The 14,164-nt window shown below is 33.9% G+C and overlaps 1 protein-coding gene across 4 annotated transcripts in view; it reads left to right on the top strand.

Moving 5' to 3' along the window:
• Nucleotides 1-14,164, top strand: part of Efr3a (EFR3 homolog A) — an 87,161-nt gene that overhangs the window by 9,227 nt on the left and 63,770 nt on the right. Inside the window, exon 1 of one of the 4 annotated variants that reach the window (XM_046464733.2) lies at nucleotides 1,719-1,872. The exons of 2 other annotated variants lie outside the window; for them this stretch is intronic. The gene's annotated coding sequence lies outside the window, so the exon portion shown is untranslated. Of the gene's footprint in view, nucleotides 1-1,718; nucleotides 1,873-14,164 lie in introns of those variants that run through there. One more of the 4 variants, XM_058585741.1, reaches the window with a different exon arrangement.

A 14,164-nucleotide genomic window follows, 5' to 3' on the forward strand; every position in this document is an offset into this window, starting at 1 on the left:
ACTTCAGTCAGTTCTGTTTATCACATTTTTACAGTAGCTTCTTCCTTGGGTGCAGGATCCTCATTGTTGGTTCCTAAAGATTCCATATTGTTCTTTACCCATATTGGAGGGTGGTTCCAGGAAGGCTTGAGATGCTTTTAGAGCTGAGGTTTTCACAGTGCCTTGCATGGACGTGTAATAAATAATAAAGATGTGTAGAAAGGATGCTGAAGAGTCTTGAGTAGGTGGCCCTGGTCACTCAGCCCAGCTTCAGCTGGAATGGCTCTATTTTTATCTTGTTTATTTGTGGGATTTTGCATTTGATTTTAGTAGGGAGCTATAAGCTATAAGATGTTTCAGAATCAAAAGCTTGGGAACCTAGAGGCAAAAAACAAAGTCATTTAACTAATGGTGTCTGACCTATTTTGCTCTAATGATCTCCAAGACTGAAAATTTTGTAGTCATTTCAGTGACAGACAATGTGGCTATGCTTTTGGAGTCACACATGTTCTCTTCCAGCTTTGCTTGTTTTCTTGTTGGCTTTCTTTTAGGGACTCATTTATTTAGTAAACATTATAATGCCCACATTTGAAAGACACTGCTAAGTGGAGAATACAGTTTAATAAAGCAGCCCCTAGCTTCCAAAAATTTATTCCATTTATTAAAGGGTGTATAGGTAGGTATAACCCTGAGAAGGAAGTGGCAAGCATCATGAGAACGGGCTCTGGGGATTCAGGGGAAGAGGAAGGTAAGGGGAAAATGAGTGGAAGATAACCTCATTGACTCCCAAGTTTTTAATTTTATTTCAACAAAATTGACACAGAACATTAAAATGGATTGGAAATAATAATCTAGAGCTTATATAGTATTACATTAATATTATAGTTGTAATTGTATAATGATGTAACATAGATGTTCCACATCTGGGACAGTGGGGCAGAGTGTTAGGAAGGTTGAGTGTCTTAAAAACTATTACAGAAATAATGAACACAGGGGAAGTGCTGGTTTAGGGATAATGTTTGAGGTGAGTCATGCAGGTGGATATAACTTACAGGCAGTGGAGGTGACATTAATACTGGGGAAGGTGAAGATTTGAAATGCTGTGTGTGTAGATATGTTTTTATATATTTGGAGAGAAATTAGTTATTTGTCTTCTGTTCAACACATTTTTACTGAACACCTAATATGTGTTATGTACTCTGCTAGACACCGAGGATACTGTGTTATTTGCATCCTGGGCATGTGGACATTATCATAGACATTGTCCTTGCCCATTGAAGCTTAGTCTGGTGGGTATGAGGACTATACCTGTTTCCTTCACTGCTGTATGCATAGCTTTTGCTATAGGCAGTCCCTGACCTATGCTACTAGTCAGTGTGAATGAGTGAATCGAGTAAATGTAAAGTATGTTAATACAAGAGAAGCAGGTTGCTGTGGAAACATGGAAGTGAGGTTGGGGGAGAGCCGCTAGAGGTTATAAAATTATAATAGTCTGAGTGAGGAGCTTTGAACTTGGATGGTGATGGTAGGATAGGATTGCAGTGGACAAATGTGAACACTAATGAGGAAGTAATTGATAAGATTAATTGGATGAAGGGTAGAGGTAGGAGGAGGAGTCAGGATTCACAGGTTTCTGGCTTTCTCCTGTGAGTTAATTGCTCTGGTTTTCTATAAGGATTTTTTGGAGGAGGAGTAGTTTGGGAGAATTGAGTTGGAAGATGAGTCCATTTTAGGATATGATGAGTGTGTGGTGCCTTATGGGCATTCTGGGTACATTTGTAGGAATAACTGGATAAAATTACCAAAGGATAGGTTGTGAAGAGGCTGAAGACAAATCTTCCAGGAGCATCTTCATTTAAGGTTAGAATGAGACAGGAGACCCAAAGAGAGCAGGTAGGACATTTTTGAAACAAATAGCATTGCCCAAAATGTTTGCATGACAGGGTTGTGCAAAACTCAGATGATCTTCCATTTGTTTTTGTTTTTTTTTTGTTGTTGTTTTTTGTTTGTTTTTTAGAATTTGAATATTCAAAAATAGCAAGAAAAACAAAAATTGGGTAGTCTGGTATAGTTTGTTCTGTGCTGTTATAAAAGAGAAAATTTGTGAAATGTTATGGCTCACAGTTTGCTGTATGTATGTTCTTATTACTACTTCCTGACTAGGGGAAGAGATTGTCAAATTATACTTGGGTGAGAGGATGTAAACTCTTAATTGTGCAGTTTGCAAGTAGAAGTTAGCGCACCTCCACATATGTAATCTAAAACAAATCATGTAAAACTAACTAAACTGTTAGTGATTTATCCTGCCTATGCTGTCTCGTTTGAGTCTCATTATTGTGTATCTCTGAAAGAACTGGATGATTTGCTGGCAGCAGATATAATGTGTATGTGAGGTTACTGGAGATCTGCTTATTTCAAAGAATTAAGGGGCAGTTAGAAACTTACAATAATCAGTGAGCATCACTCCTTCCACAGTGAATGCTACTCTCCTTTCTGTTCCTCTCTGATTGTTACTATGTATTTGCTTGGCATGAAAGTGAATGAATTCTGTTCTCTTTTTTGAGCAACACAGAAATATTAATATTCTTTCCATTGGGTTTCCCATGATATGGTGCAGCAACGTGCTGATGGAAGATTGAAAAATTGTTATAGTCCTTTGTATGCTGGTTCAGAGAACATTAGCAAAGGCTGGGTGTAATTGTGGCTTAGTTGCTGTGTTCTTGCCAAAATGGCAATTGATTCAACCATTTTTAATATTTTTATCTGAAATTACACTGTAATTCAGCACATGAGTACCAGTATAGAAGTGAGAAAATTTTCTATGGATTCTTTTTATTTTGAAGAGTAAAATAAGTTTATTTTTCTAGTTGCCATAATAAACAGAATAGCACAAACATGCAGCTTTCCAAAGATTCTTTCTTTATATATAATGCTACTAAAAATGGGTTTGTGTATTTGTATTACAAGCCATCACTAGTAATGACCCTTACCTTTAAACTTGAGGTAATTTAGCAATTCATTGAATTCCTAAGGTAGCATCAGATTTTAGATTGTGATCCATTTAAAAATATTGATTAGCAAAGATTTGATTGCCTTCTTTGTATATATTGTGATCACTGTGTGTAGTTGGGATAAATTTTTTAAATGTATATATAAAATTTAAAGTATTAGGCTTTTGACTTTGTATGACCTAAAATCTCAAAATGAAATAAATGTTTAGAGTTTCTGTTTCAGTTGGAAGTTTAGGGAGAATATATTAAGTATAGAAACTTGAGTATTTAAATTAGTAATAACTTTTTATTGAACTTTCCACTTAGTTAAGTCTGCCAAGCATATCCTGTATTATGTCTTGCTGTCTTCAAACTGTGGATAAATTATTCAAAAATGTATTCTTTTAAGATAACGTAATTAGAATATTACCTTTCATTTCAGTTATTGTTTAACCAGAGAATTTAATCCTCTCAATGCAAATGAAAATCTTTTTAACATATGGCATAGATGATGTGGGTGTTGTAGAATCTATAAGAAGAGTTAGTGCTGTTGGTATATTAAATGTATTTCTTCTAAAAATAATTTTGGAAGTTAAAAACACTCCCACAGATTTAACACTTTTTGTTACTCTATGACTAATGAGGAAATCAAAGTTTGTTAAAATTTAAATAATTCAGGAATTGTAAAGTGGTTTTGGATTTTGCCTGAAATAGCTCATATTCTACTTGTGAAATGTCAGAGGACTTATAATTTTAAATAATCCAAACCAGTCTAGTTAGAGATCCTAGTCATTGTCGATGATAGATTTGCTGTATTTAATATGGTAACAGTTACTATCTTTTGACTATGGGTTTATTTTCTTAACCTATATTGTCTTTTTTACTTAAGTAGACACAGTGCTTTTGTTAGAGCTCAGCTAAACTGCAGAAAACTCCACTTATATCTATTATTATTAATATTATTCAGGTTTTCTTAGTGGAAAATAGAATAGTAGTAGTGTTTTGAACTGTGACCTTAGTATTACAAAAGCATATTGAAGTCACAATAAGGATATTAAAGAAAGAATAGATTTTTAAAAATGGCTTCATTGATACAGTTTTAAAGATTATTTAATCATAACATTAATCTATGTTTTTTTAAACATTTATTTTTTAGTTGTAGTGGACATAATACCTTTACTTATTCATTTTTATGTGGTACTGAGGATCGAATCCAGGGCCCCGCACTTGCTAGATGAGCGCTCTACCACTGAGCCACATCCTAGTCCTTAATCTATTTTTAAAGTATGGGAATACTTTATTTTTGTTCAACAAAAACTTTAGAAGGTAATTGAGAAGTTTTGGGAAATATAAATTCCCAGATTTATATTTCTTTCCCCCTAGATTTTGATTCAGTAGTCAAAATAAAAGATTCAGAAATTCCAGTTCTTTTAAACCTTCTTGTTAGAGATATTAATCTCTGAATTTTTAAACTATGTGATACATTTTTAAGTTTAAAAACCTGAAAGTATCCCTTACCAGATTCCTATAATTAAATTAAAAATTTTTTTTCATGTGGCAAGGGAGAATTAAATAGACTTTTCCTCTGCATGCTCAAGAAGACTGCCACCTTATCTTTGCAAAATTAAAATGGGTCCTTGGCTTCAAAACTGAAGCTTGCTTAAGGGTATATTTGCTGCTAGAATTTTATGAAAGACTCATAAATATGTCCAGTATTTTCCTTGTTAGTCTTGGGACACTCTTACCCAAGTGTGTCATGCAATTGGAATTCATAGCACACTCTGTAAGGGAAAACTTCTAAGACATCCTAGACCCAGCTGTGGCTGTTATGTTGGGAGTTTACCAGTAACTTCTTGTAGAGGCACTCTTAATAGCCACATTAAGGCTTCTCATTTTTTTCTTTCATATTTTTAGGAAGATTTTAGAGTTCAGAGTAACCTATAATAAGAAAAGAAGATAATTTCTGGAGCTGGTAAGCTTTGTAATGTGACAGTTTCTCAGGTAGTTCTCTAGAATCATACCTGTTTTTTTTAACCTCAGGAGAGTAGATGTTAATAATTGAATAATATTTTGATAGCTGCAAAACATTTTGGCTATGTTGCTTTAGTCTCCAAATTAGTTCATATATTTTTTTTAAGTGCCATCTCTGGAAGGCATTGTAGTACACAAAGTGTTTAGAGCACAAGTTTTTAAATTGATACTTCTAGCTATTGTGACCTAGCACCAATTACTTTTACCTTTCTGACTCTCTATTTTTAGGTATTAGTACCTAACTTATAGGGTGATTCTGAAGATGGAGTAAGATAAAATCTAGAATGTAGTCAACACTAAAACATTTGTTGAAAGCTTTTGGAAAGAATGAGACTGGCAGATGAAGGGTATATTAGGTCCTGTAGCTATTAATGACCTCTAGGTCTTTGGGTTTTTCATTTTGAACTTTGTCCATGAAACCAGAATTTGTGCCTCTGTCAGACACTTGGGTTTATTAATTGATGTGGTACTAGTTTGTCAGGGCTGCCTGTGACAAAATACCATAGCTGAGTGGTAGATAGTAGACATTTATTTGTCTCATAATTCTAGGGGTGAAATCTGAAATCAAGCTGTTGGCAGGACTGGTTCCTTTGAGGATTGTGAGGGAAGGATCTTTCCTAAACCTCTCTCTGACTTGAGATGTCCATCTATCTGTAGTTCTCCTGTGTACGTGTCTGTCTCCAAATACCAGTTGTATTGGATTAGGGCCTGCCTTAATGATCTTACCCTAACTTGATTACCTCTGCAAAGACCTTTTCACCAAATCTGGTCATATTCCATGGCATTAGGAATTAGGAATTCAAGATAACTTTTGTGTATGTGTGTGATGGGGGATATAATTCAACCCACAATAAGTGTATTTGAGATATGAAAGTGGAACTGATTTTTTTGTTGACAATGTTTTAATTTTTTAATCTTGCTCATTTGTAAAACTTGGATGTGAACTGATGGTATAATTACTTTTTCTTTACTAAGACCAGATATTTATTTTTGCTTTGCACCAAACTGTCTCTAAACTCAAGTGAAGCACTTGAAACAAATTGGTAGACTGAGGAAAAATTCCTTATTTCCTTGTTTCAGTTATTTTTGTATTCTATTCTTGGGGTGGGAAAAGAATGCTTCAGGTTGGTTGACTGAAATAGCAAGGAATGAATTAAATTCTCTGGGGGTTGACTTAAAGTCTTTTTGGCATTTGAGTTAATTTCAGGATGGCACATGTCTATTAAATAGAGAGTTTAATGGTCTATGTGTTATATGAAATCTTATTTGCATTAATTTTTTAGAACTGCCATCACAAGGAACCACAAACTAAGTGGCTTAATACAACAATATTTTCTTCTCACAGTTCTGCAGCCCAGAAATCCTAAATCAAGGTTTGAGTAGCAGCAATGGATTTCACCTTCGAAGGCCCTAGGAAGAACTCTTCCTTATCTAGCTTCTGGTGTTTGTTGGCAGTCTTTTGAGTTCTTTGATTGGCAAGCGTCTTCCTTTCTTCAGAATACCCACGTCTTAATAAAAAGTGGTATAGATAACACACAGGACATTTTTCCTGTGTGTCTCCATATTTTTCTTTCTCTGTATACAATAACAGCCATTGAATTTAAGGCCTACCCTAATCCTGTGTGGCTTCATTTTAACTTATTACATTTGCAAATCCCTTACTTGCAAATAAGAGGAACTAGGGCTAGGATTTCAGCTTTTTTTTTTTTTTTGGCAACACAACTCAGCCCTTACAGTTGTCCTTTGCTTTTAAAAATCAGCTTTACTTTAACTTCTCTCTTTAATCCTCCAGTTTCCACAAATTGATGTACTTGAGCCTGACAACTCATAACCCTCCCACTTGTTCTGACCGTTTGCCTTGGTTTTCTAGGAATATGATTATGCTCCCCCCTCTTTGTCCTTCTGTTTCAGTAGTTTGTTTCTTGACTTACCAGTTCAGTTTTATAAGAGCTGTTTGAAATTGTTGGACTGTCTATCTCATAACTTAAAAAGAGATTTCATCTCCAGAAGTTTTTGTAACTGGAATTCATATTATCTCACTTTGAATGCATAGTCACTTTTTCTTTTACTAATATCAAACCTTCATTTAAGTACTTGAAATATGAGTATTACATTAGAATGAAAAAGTGAGTAAGTATTTGGGGGTTTGTAGGTATGTTCTGAACGAAGCATCTTACAAATGGTTTAATTGAGGATACTATATTAATAATAATGTCTATTCTCAATGTGTGATATAAAAATGTTTTATACTCACAGTCCTTTTAATATGTTCATTTTGCCTTATGTAAACTTCAGTCTTTTCAGTAGCATATACGGGAATATCAGAGTTTTTCTGTTTTTGCTTCTAACAAGTTGGATGTGCTACATTCAGATGTCTTCTCGGAAAGAATACAGGCTCATTATTGTGGGTATAGATTTGAACTGTAAAGGTTTATGTGGTTTTAGTGTAGTGTTTTGTTGACCAGGAATATAAGTAGATTTTCTTGCCAAGTACATAACAAATTAATTTCTGAAGGGAAGTATCAGTGTAAAAAATGAGAAAAAAATGGGAATAAGTTATTAACTAACTGAGTCAGAGCTTCTTATTTTAACTTTCATTTCTGGTGTACAGTGTGAGGAATTGCTTTGCACCAAACTGTCTCTCCAACTTTTGCTGTATCCTTTGACCTATCAAAAAGCAGTGACAGTAGGAATGTGCATGGAGTAGACTTGGAAATAGGTATTGATAATTTAGGCATTGATAATAAGTTTCTTCTTTCTTTGAATAATTAAAATTCAAAACCTAGTGCACATGGATTAGCATTTTTTACTTTTAACTTGCATTCCAAGTCTCTGATACTTTATTGTAATTAGTGTATCTTGCTGAAAGTGTTGCTGTTTCATACAATTCTTCTTGGCTTATTAAATTGTTTCTCATGAACACTGAAGAGCAGTGTACAGTTATTTGTTACCAAAGTAGGACTATTATAGTACAGTATTCATTTCTATATACCCTCTTCAGTAATTTTTTGTCCTTAGGAATAATATTATTAATAATATCTATTAAACTGATTAAAGCTATTTTAATAGAAGTCTGAAAATATGATATTTTTTTAAAAAATTTACTCTTTAGTTGACTTAAGTTAATGCTTTCATTTATTTATTTATTTTAATATTTATTGTTTTTTAGTTTTTCGGCGGACACAACATCTTTGTATGTGGTGCTAAGGATTGAACCTGGGCCGCACACATGCCAGGCGAGCGCACTACCGCTTGAGCCACATCCCCAGCCCACTAAGTTAATGCTTTTAAATTATTACTTTTGGGAACAGTTGACTTAAACCAGGTTTTAATCAAAAGATCTTTGAAGAGCTGGGTTTGTAACTCAGTGGCAGAGCACTTGCGTCGCATGTGTGAGGCACTGGGTTCGATCCTCAACACCACATAAAAATAAATAAAATAAAGATATTGTGTCCATCTACAACTAAAAAATAAATAAATAAAATCTTTGAACCTTACTTTGTTTGACTCTGCGTTTTCCTTCATAGTTATTGTAGATTATTTTAGATTTTTTTTTTTTTTTTTTAACCAAGTATTCTTTTTGGTCCTTAGACACTGATTCATAATTGCACTGTTTTCATCATGCTTCTACCCTATTCATATATTTTGTGTTCTTCACATTGATTGCAAAGTTAAGTCCAAATTTACCCATTTGTGCAAGATCTTCAAAAATTTTGAGGATCTGCTCAGCAGGCTTAGGCAGGAGGATCTCTAGTTCAAAGCCAACCTCAGCAACTTAGCAAGGCCACAGACAACTTGTTCTATATGCAATTTGTAGAAATTGAGAGAGGCCAATTGTTTTTGTCGATCCTTATCTATAAATGTAATGAACACTTGTATTCTTTTAGGTCATTAATAAATTTGGTCATTTGTGTTTCGTGGTGTTGGCTGGGCAAGAAGATAAAACAAGTACTTAGAATTGTTTTTCATTATGGGAACCTTAAGATCTGATGTGCTGCCCGGTGAAGTGGTATACACTTGTCATCCCAGCAGCTTTAAGGTGGAGATGGGAGGATCACAACCTCAAAGCCAGCCTCAGCAATTTAGGAAGGCCCTGAGCAACTTAATGAGACCGTGTCACAAAATAAAAAATAGAAAGGATTGGGGATGTGGCTCAGTGGTCATGTGCCCCTGGGTTCAATCACTGATACAAAAAAAAAAAAAAATTGTTTAAGGTACACTAAAATGAAAGCAACTGATACGGAAAGCAACACAAATACACTTTGTGGCTTGTCCCACTTCCTCCTGCATTTTATTCTGCAGTTAGCCAGTTTTGTTAAGGATTGTGTTGATGCTGATTTGCAACCTTACATTTAGCTCTCTTACTGGAAATTGACTTATTTGTTTTTATTATTTCAGCAGAAGACAAAAAGAAGTGAGCACATAAGAATAGCTCTAGCTGCATGAATCGACTTGGGAACAAGAACAGATATAAAACCAAACCACTTGAGCCTGTGAATTCTCAATCTTTTAGAACTTGTTCATCATAGTTTCTCAAATATTACTGACAATAATTCTGCAATTATAATCTTAAAATTGTCTTTTGGCAAAGATATAATATCTAGAATACTTAAAATTTTACCTATGTATTTTATACATGGCACATATACATAAATTTATGTAGTTTATGCAAGGTACTATGGTACCTTGCATGTAGTGGGTACATCATAAACCTGCTTTGATTAGTTGACTGGTGAAGTGGTCAAAATGTTCGATTGTCTTGGAAGAACTCTTCAAAAGTGGAATTTCTGTTACTGTATCTATTATTAGAATAAGAACCCATTCTTCATCCTTTTGGAAGAAACCCTGCTCTTATCATATCTTCAGCAGCAAATGCCAAATGGTGGGGTTTCTGTAGACACTTAATTCTTTTACCCTTCAGTTATTTATTTTAGTAGAATTTTCCTTTTACTTTGGTCTCATTCTAATCAGTCATTTTCTACTTCAAAAATTGCAAAATATAATTTAACTTCTATATTTTAGATAGAAAATTTGCCTTTCTAAAAACTAAGATAGTGATAAAATGTTAGTGGATTCTTATAAGGGATACTTCTTGCTCATTCTTTTTAATAAGAAGCTGTAATTTTGTAAACTCTGTAGTCAGTCTTCCCACATTATCGTAGATAATTTTCAATCTAGTCATTCTGAAATTGACACTTTTATTTTAGGCCAAATATTTGATTCATCTAGTTATTTTAAATTATGTCACTGTAAAATCATGTTTTCATGTTTACTTGCATTGAAAAATATTCTTAATTTCTTTTTTCTGTTGTTTTCTTATCCTGGAGCATTTTTAGAAGCCCCTATATCACCTATCCATGTGATTGATAGTTGTGCAGAAAAAAGGACCAGATTTGAAAAACCTGCTCTTTTTTCCCCAAACACTCTATAGTTGTCTTCCTGTTTCTTCAGATGTCTTCTGTTTCATTTCCTCCTTTGAGGTGGATCATTCCTTTAATAATTCTTTCTCTCTTATGCTTGTTCCATAGCAACCTGTTCTGTCATAGTTGTTACAATTCTCTCTGCATGTGATTATCTTCTCTCACCAATTGTGAGTTACTAATGGCCAGAGGATTTCGGCCTGTATTTACCCTCCTACACATGAATGTATAGGTGTGTGCAAGTACACATTGAGCATAATGCATATTAAAAGAATAAATGAGATTGAGTCTACATATTTTTCCCAATCAGGTATATTTCTGAGACATCTATATTTGTTGATTTTTAGATGGTAGCAGTCCCTTCTGAGTTTGGAGCTAACTGAAACATAGCTTTACTGCTAGTAAAGCTGGGTTGGAGAATGCATCTTGACCTTTTCCCATCACTAAGCTTTCTAGTATTTTCCTCACAAATCTAGATCTTCCACCAGTATATCTAAGGGGACATTCCAGGTCAGCAAAACAAATACCCAGAATTTTTCAAGGTGCTCATACTGACTCAGACTTCTGTAATTCCGAATTGGTCACGCAAAGAGGCAGACTTCCAGCTGCATGTGTGCTTATCACATAGAAACAGGAAGAGTGAATCACAGAATAAAACTCTGTCAGAGAAACCTTTGAGCATTGTTTTGTTTGTTCATTCCTTCAGTACATTATTCATTCCTTCAGTGCATAGATATTGAGCTTTTACTTTGTACTGTGCCCTGTGTAGGTGCTGCAGATTTGGAGTTTGTCTTAGGGCATGCTCAGTTCCTGTTAGACTCACTAGAAAATAATTTACTCTTCCTCTCGTATACTATAGCAAAGGTCTTCTGTAGGGCAGATAAGGACACTAGTTCTTCCAAACAGTGTAACTCTTTCTCTAATGATGGCATGGGAAATAAAGCCCAAGAACTGTGGTAATTTTAAGGACATGGTAGTATGAAATACAGAAAGGCATTCTAGAGCAATTTTAGGAAAAAGAAAAGTCTGAAAAATCTGCTTGCAATTATTAAAAAAAAAAAAAGTGAAAAGTCTGGTCATGTTAATTGGTTTTCCTTCACCCGTAATCCTTGTCTAGTGTTTTAAAGGCTATTTATGACCCCATCCTGATTTATTTCCAGCATGAGGCTGCAAAGTATTTCTGTATACAAATTGCTTGGAAAAATCTACTTCCCAGGAAGAAATGCTGGCAGCATTTGAATTCTAGAAATGTCTGCCACAAATACCAATACATTGTTGCCAGTGTTAGGTCTTTACCATGTCAGCATCTCCTGTGAAGAATTTTCTAAAGGTCCTTGCATTTATCACTTCTGTTACTTATCTGGCATCCTGTATAGTGCTTTATGTAATTCAGCTGTTGTGATAATGCAAGATGATCTTATAGGAGCAGTATACTTCATAACTTTTTATCTGTTGCATAACTTAGGTAAGGAGAGTGTCTCAAACACCTGAAGTACATAATAAGGCAAGCCCTAGACTTACTTCTTTAAATTGTTATACAAAAGTCTAGTTCTCTAGAGCAGTGTCTCTGAAACTCAGATGAGCACAAGGGTGGCGGCATGGGGAGGAGGGTGATGCTGATATTTAGAAATAGGTATCCCAGTGTCCTACCCCAGGGATTGATTCAGAAGGTCCAGGTTGGGTCAGGAAAACATGCACTTTTAAAAGTGTTTCGGGAGATTCTTCAGGCTACCCTGAGAGTCCTGGTAGTATAGAGACAGACTGCAGAGGTGACATTTAACATAAGAAAATAAATAAAAACTGTACAAATAGTAGTCTCTTAAGGATGTTGATTTTATTAGGGAGTTGGAAGTGATGGTAATTATTTCTTGTAGATGTGTTAATGTTAACAATATGACAGAAAAATCCACATAGTTAGGTCTATGTAATTCTACTAAGAGACTGAGGATTAGTGCAGTCATTTGTCTTTATGATGATTTTGTTTGTATCTTTTATTTTTATCAGAGGAATACTTACATTTTCTCTAATACTCATTTTTTTCTCTAACACTCATTTTTCTTACAATCTTAGGAATCACTTTTATGAGTTAATTGCACATTACCTATTTGCTTAGCTAGTACCTTGAATGTAGTAGACATTTTGTAGAACATTTTAATCACCAACATTCAGGTAATTAACTTATAAAAATTATTGCATTATTTGACATATTATGATTTTACGTATATACCAGAAATATTAAAGTTAGGTAAATGCATAAAGTTTTTTATTTTGTTTTAAAATGTTTTTAAAAACCAGGTTTCTTTCTTTCCCAGGTTTATATGTTTACCTTATTTTATCTGCTTTGGTTGGATTGTAGCTGCTTTTTCCTCATTTTTTAGTTGTAACTGTGAAAATTTGAGTGTATTAGATGCTTTTTAAAATGTCTGAATATTCAAAGAGAGTAAGTAGAATAATCTAGGTCTTGGTTTGCCTGGGAGAGTCAAAGTTTATGCCACTGCTGCTGCCATAATTAATAATACCACCCTCAGTTCCTCTCAAGATGCTAGATTATGTTAACACCTTTAGACCTTGAGACCATCTAAATCAGTCATTTGCAAATTCATTGCTTGCCTTTCTTGCTTGTTCATAGGGGCATATCAGGAGTTTCACACCCCATCTTTTGTTGTGTTATTAATGGCTCATATTTTGTAGACCTTCAATTTTGGCTATCCAATAAGTAGCACGAGTAAAATCTTGATTTTTGATAAGAATTTTTATGATTTGTATGTGTGATTTTTAATTTAGTTGTATATTTGAACTAGAAGCTTTTGGCTATTTCAAGAAATGTTGTTCTTTTAAAATGGATTTGAAATGGTTGAAAATTATTGGACCATTAACTTATGTCTACTCATCCATATAACAAAAATAGTTTTCAAAAGGCATATAACATTATTTTGTAGTGATAGATGATAATTTGTTTAGGTTACTTAATAAGAGTCTTTTGCAGGAAATATGCAATTTATAAACAAACTAAGGAGAAAGTCGTAAGTTGGTTTGTTGTTTGTTTTCTATCAAATTAAACTGTCACTACATGTTGAATATCTATTTTATTTTTAAAGTAAAAGATTGCTATATTTTTGGGTAGCTTTACTATTTTGTATATTTGCCAAGGTTAAATCTGAGAAGTTGAAGTTAATTCCTGTAGAAAGTGCTGAAGGTATCAATTTATTGAAATATACTCCAGAGATGGCTGGAGTTTGCCAACTTTGCCTAAGTGGATGTTATATATCCTTTTAAAGATTAAGGGATTTAAAACAATATTTTTAAAATTTTTGTTAGTATTTTTGTTAATTTTAGTAGGATTCTTAAAAACATGCTGGTTGGTGTTTAGTATTTTACTTTGTAAGTTTCGTTATAAATTCTGTGGAGTCTGATTTGCTTGTCTCTTGCCTTCCTGTTTTTCTCCCTTTAAATCATGATTCCTAAAGCTCTTTCTAATCTCTGTCATGGATCATTACATAGTCAATCCTCTCCCTCTGAAAAGTAACATCACTAGAGTGGTTTGGATTAAAGAGGAAAGTCACTGCTTACATATTGTCTTCAAAAACAATCACATACACAAAAAACATTAACTTTTCTTGTAATTTTGGCATTATTCTACTACTGGCATTACTATTTCAGTTTTCTTAATTTATATATCACAGTGGAATGCATTACAATGCATTACAATTCTTATTACACATACATATAGAACACAATTTTTCA

The sequence above is a fragment of the Marmota monax genome, unplaced genomic scaffold, assembly GCF_021218885.2.
Source record: "Marmota monax isolate L192 unplaced genomic scaffold, Marmota_monax_Labrador192_F-V1.1 WCK01_AAM20220418_F8-fsc00003, whole genome shotgun sequence".
Lineage (NCBI taxonomy): Eukaryota > Metazoa > Chordata > Mammalia > Rodentia > Sciuridae > Marmota > Marmota monax.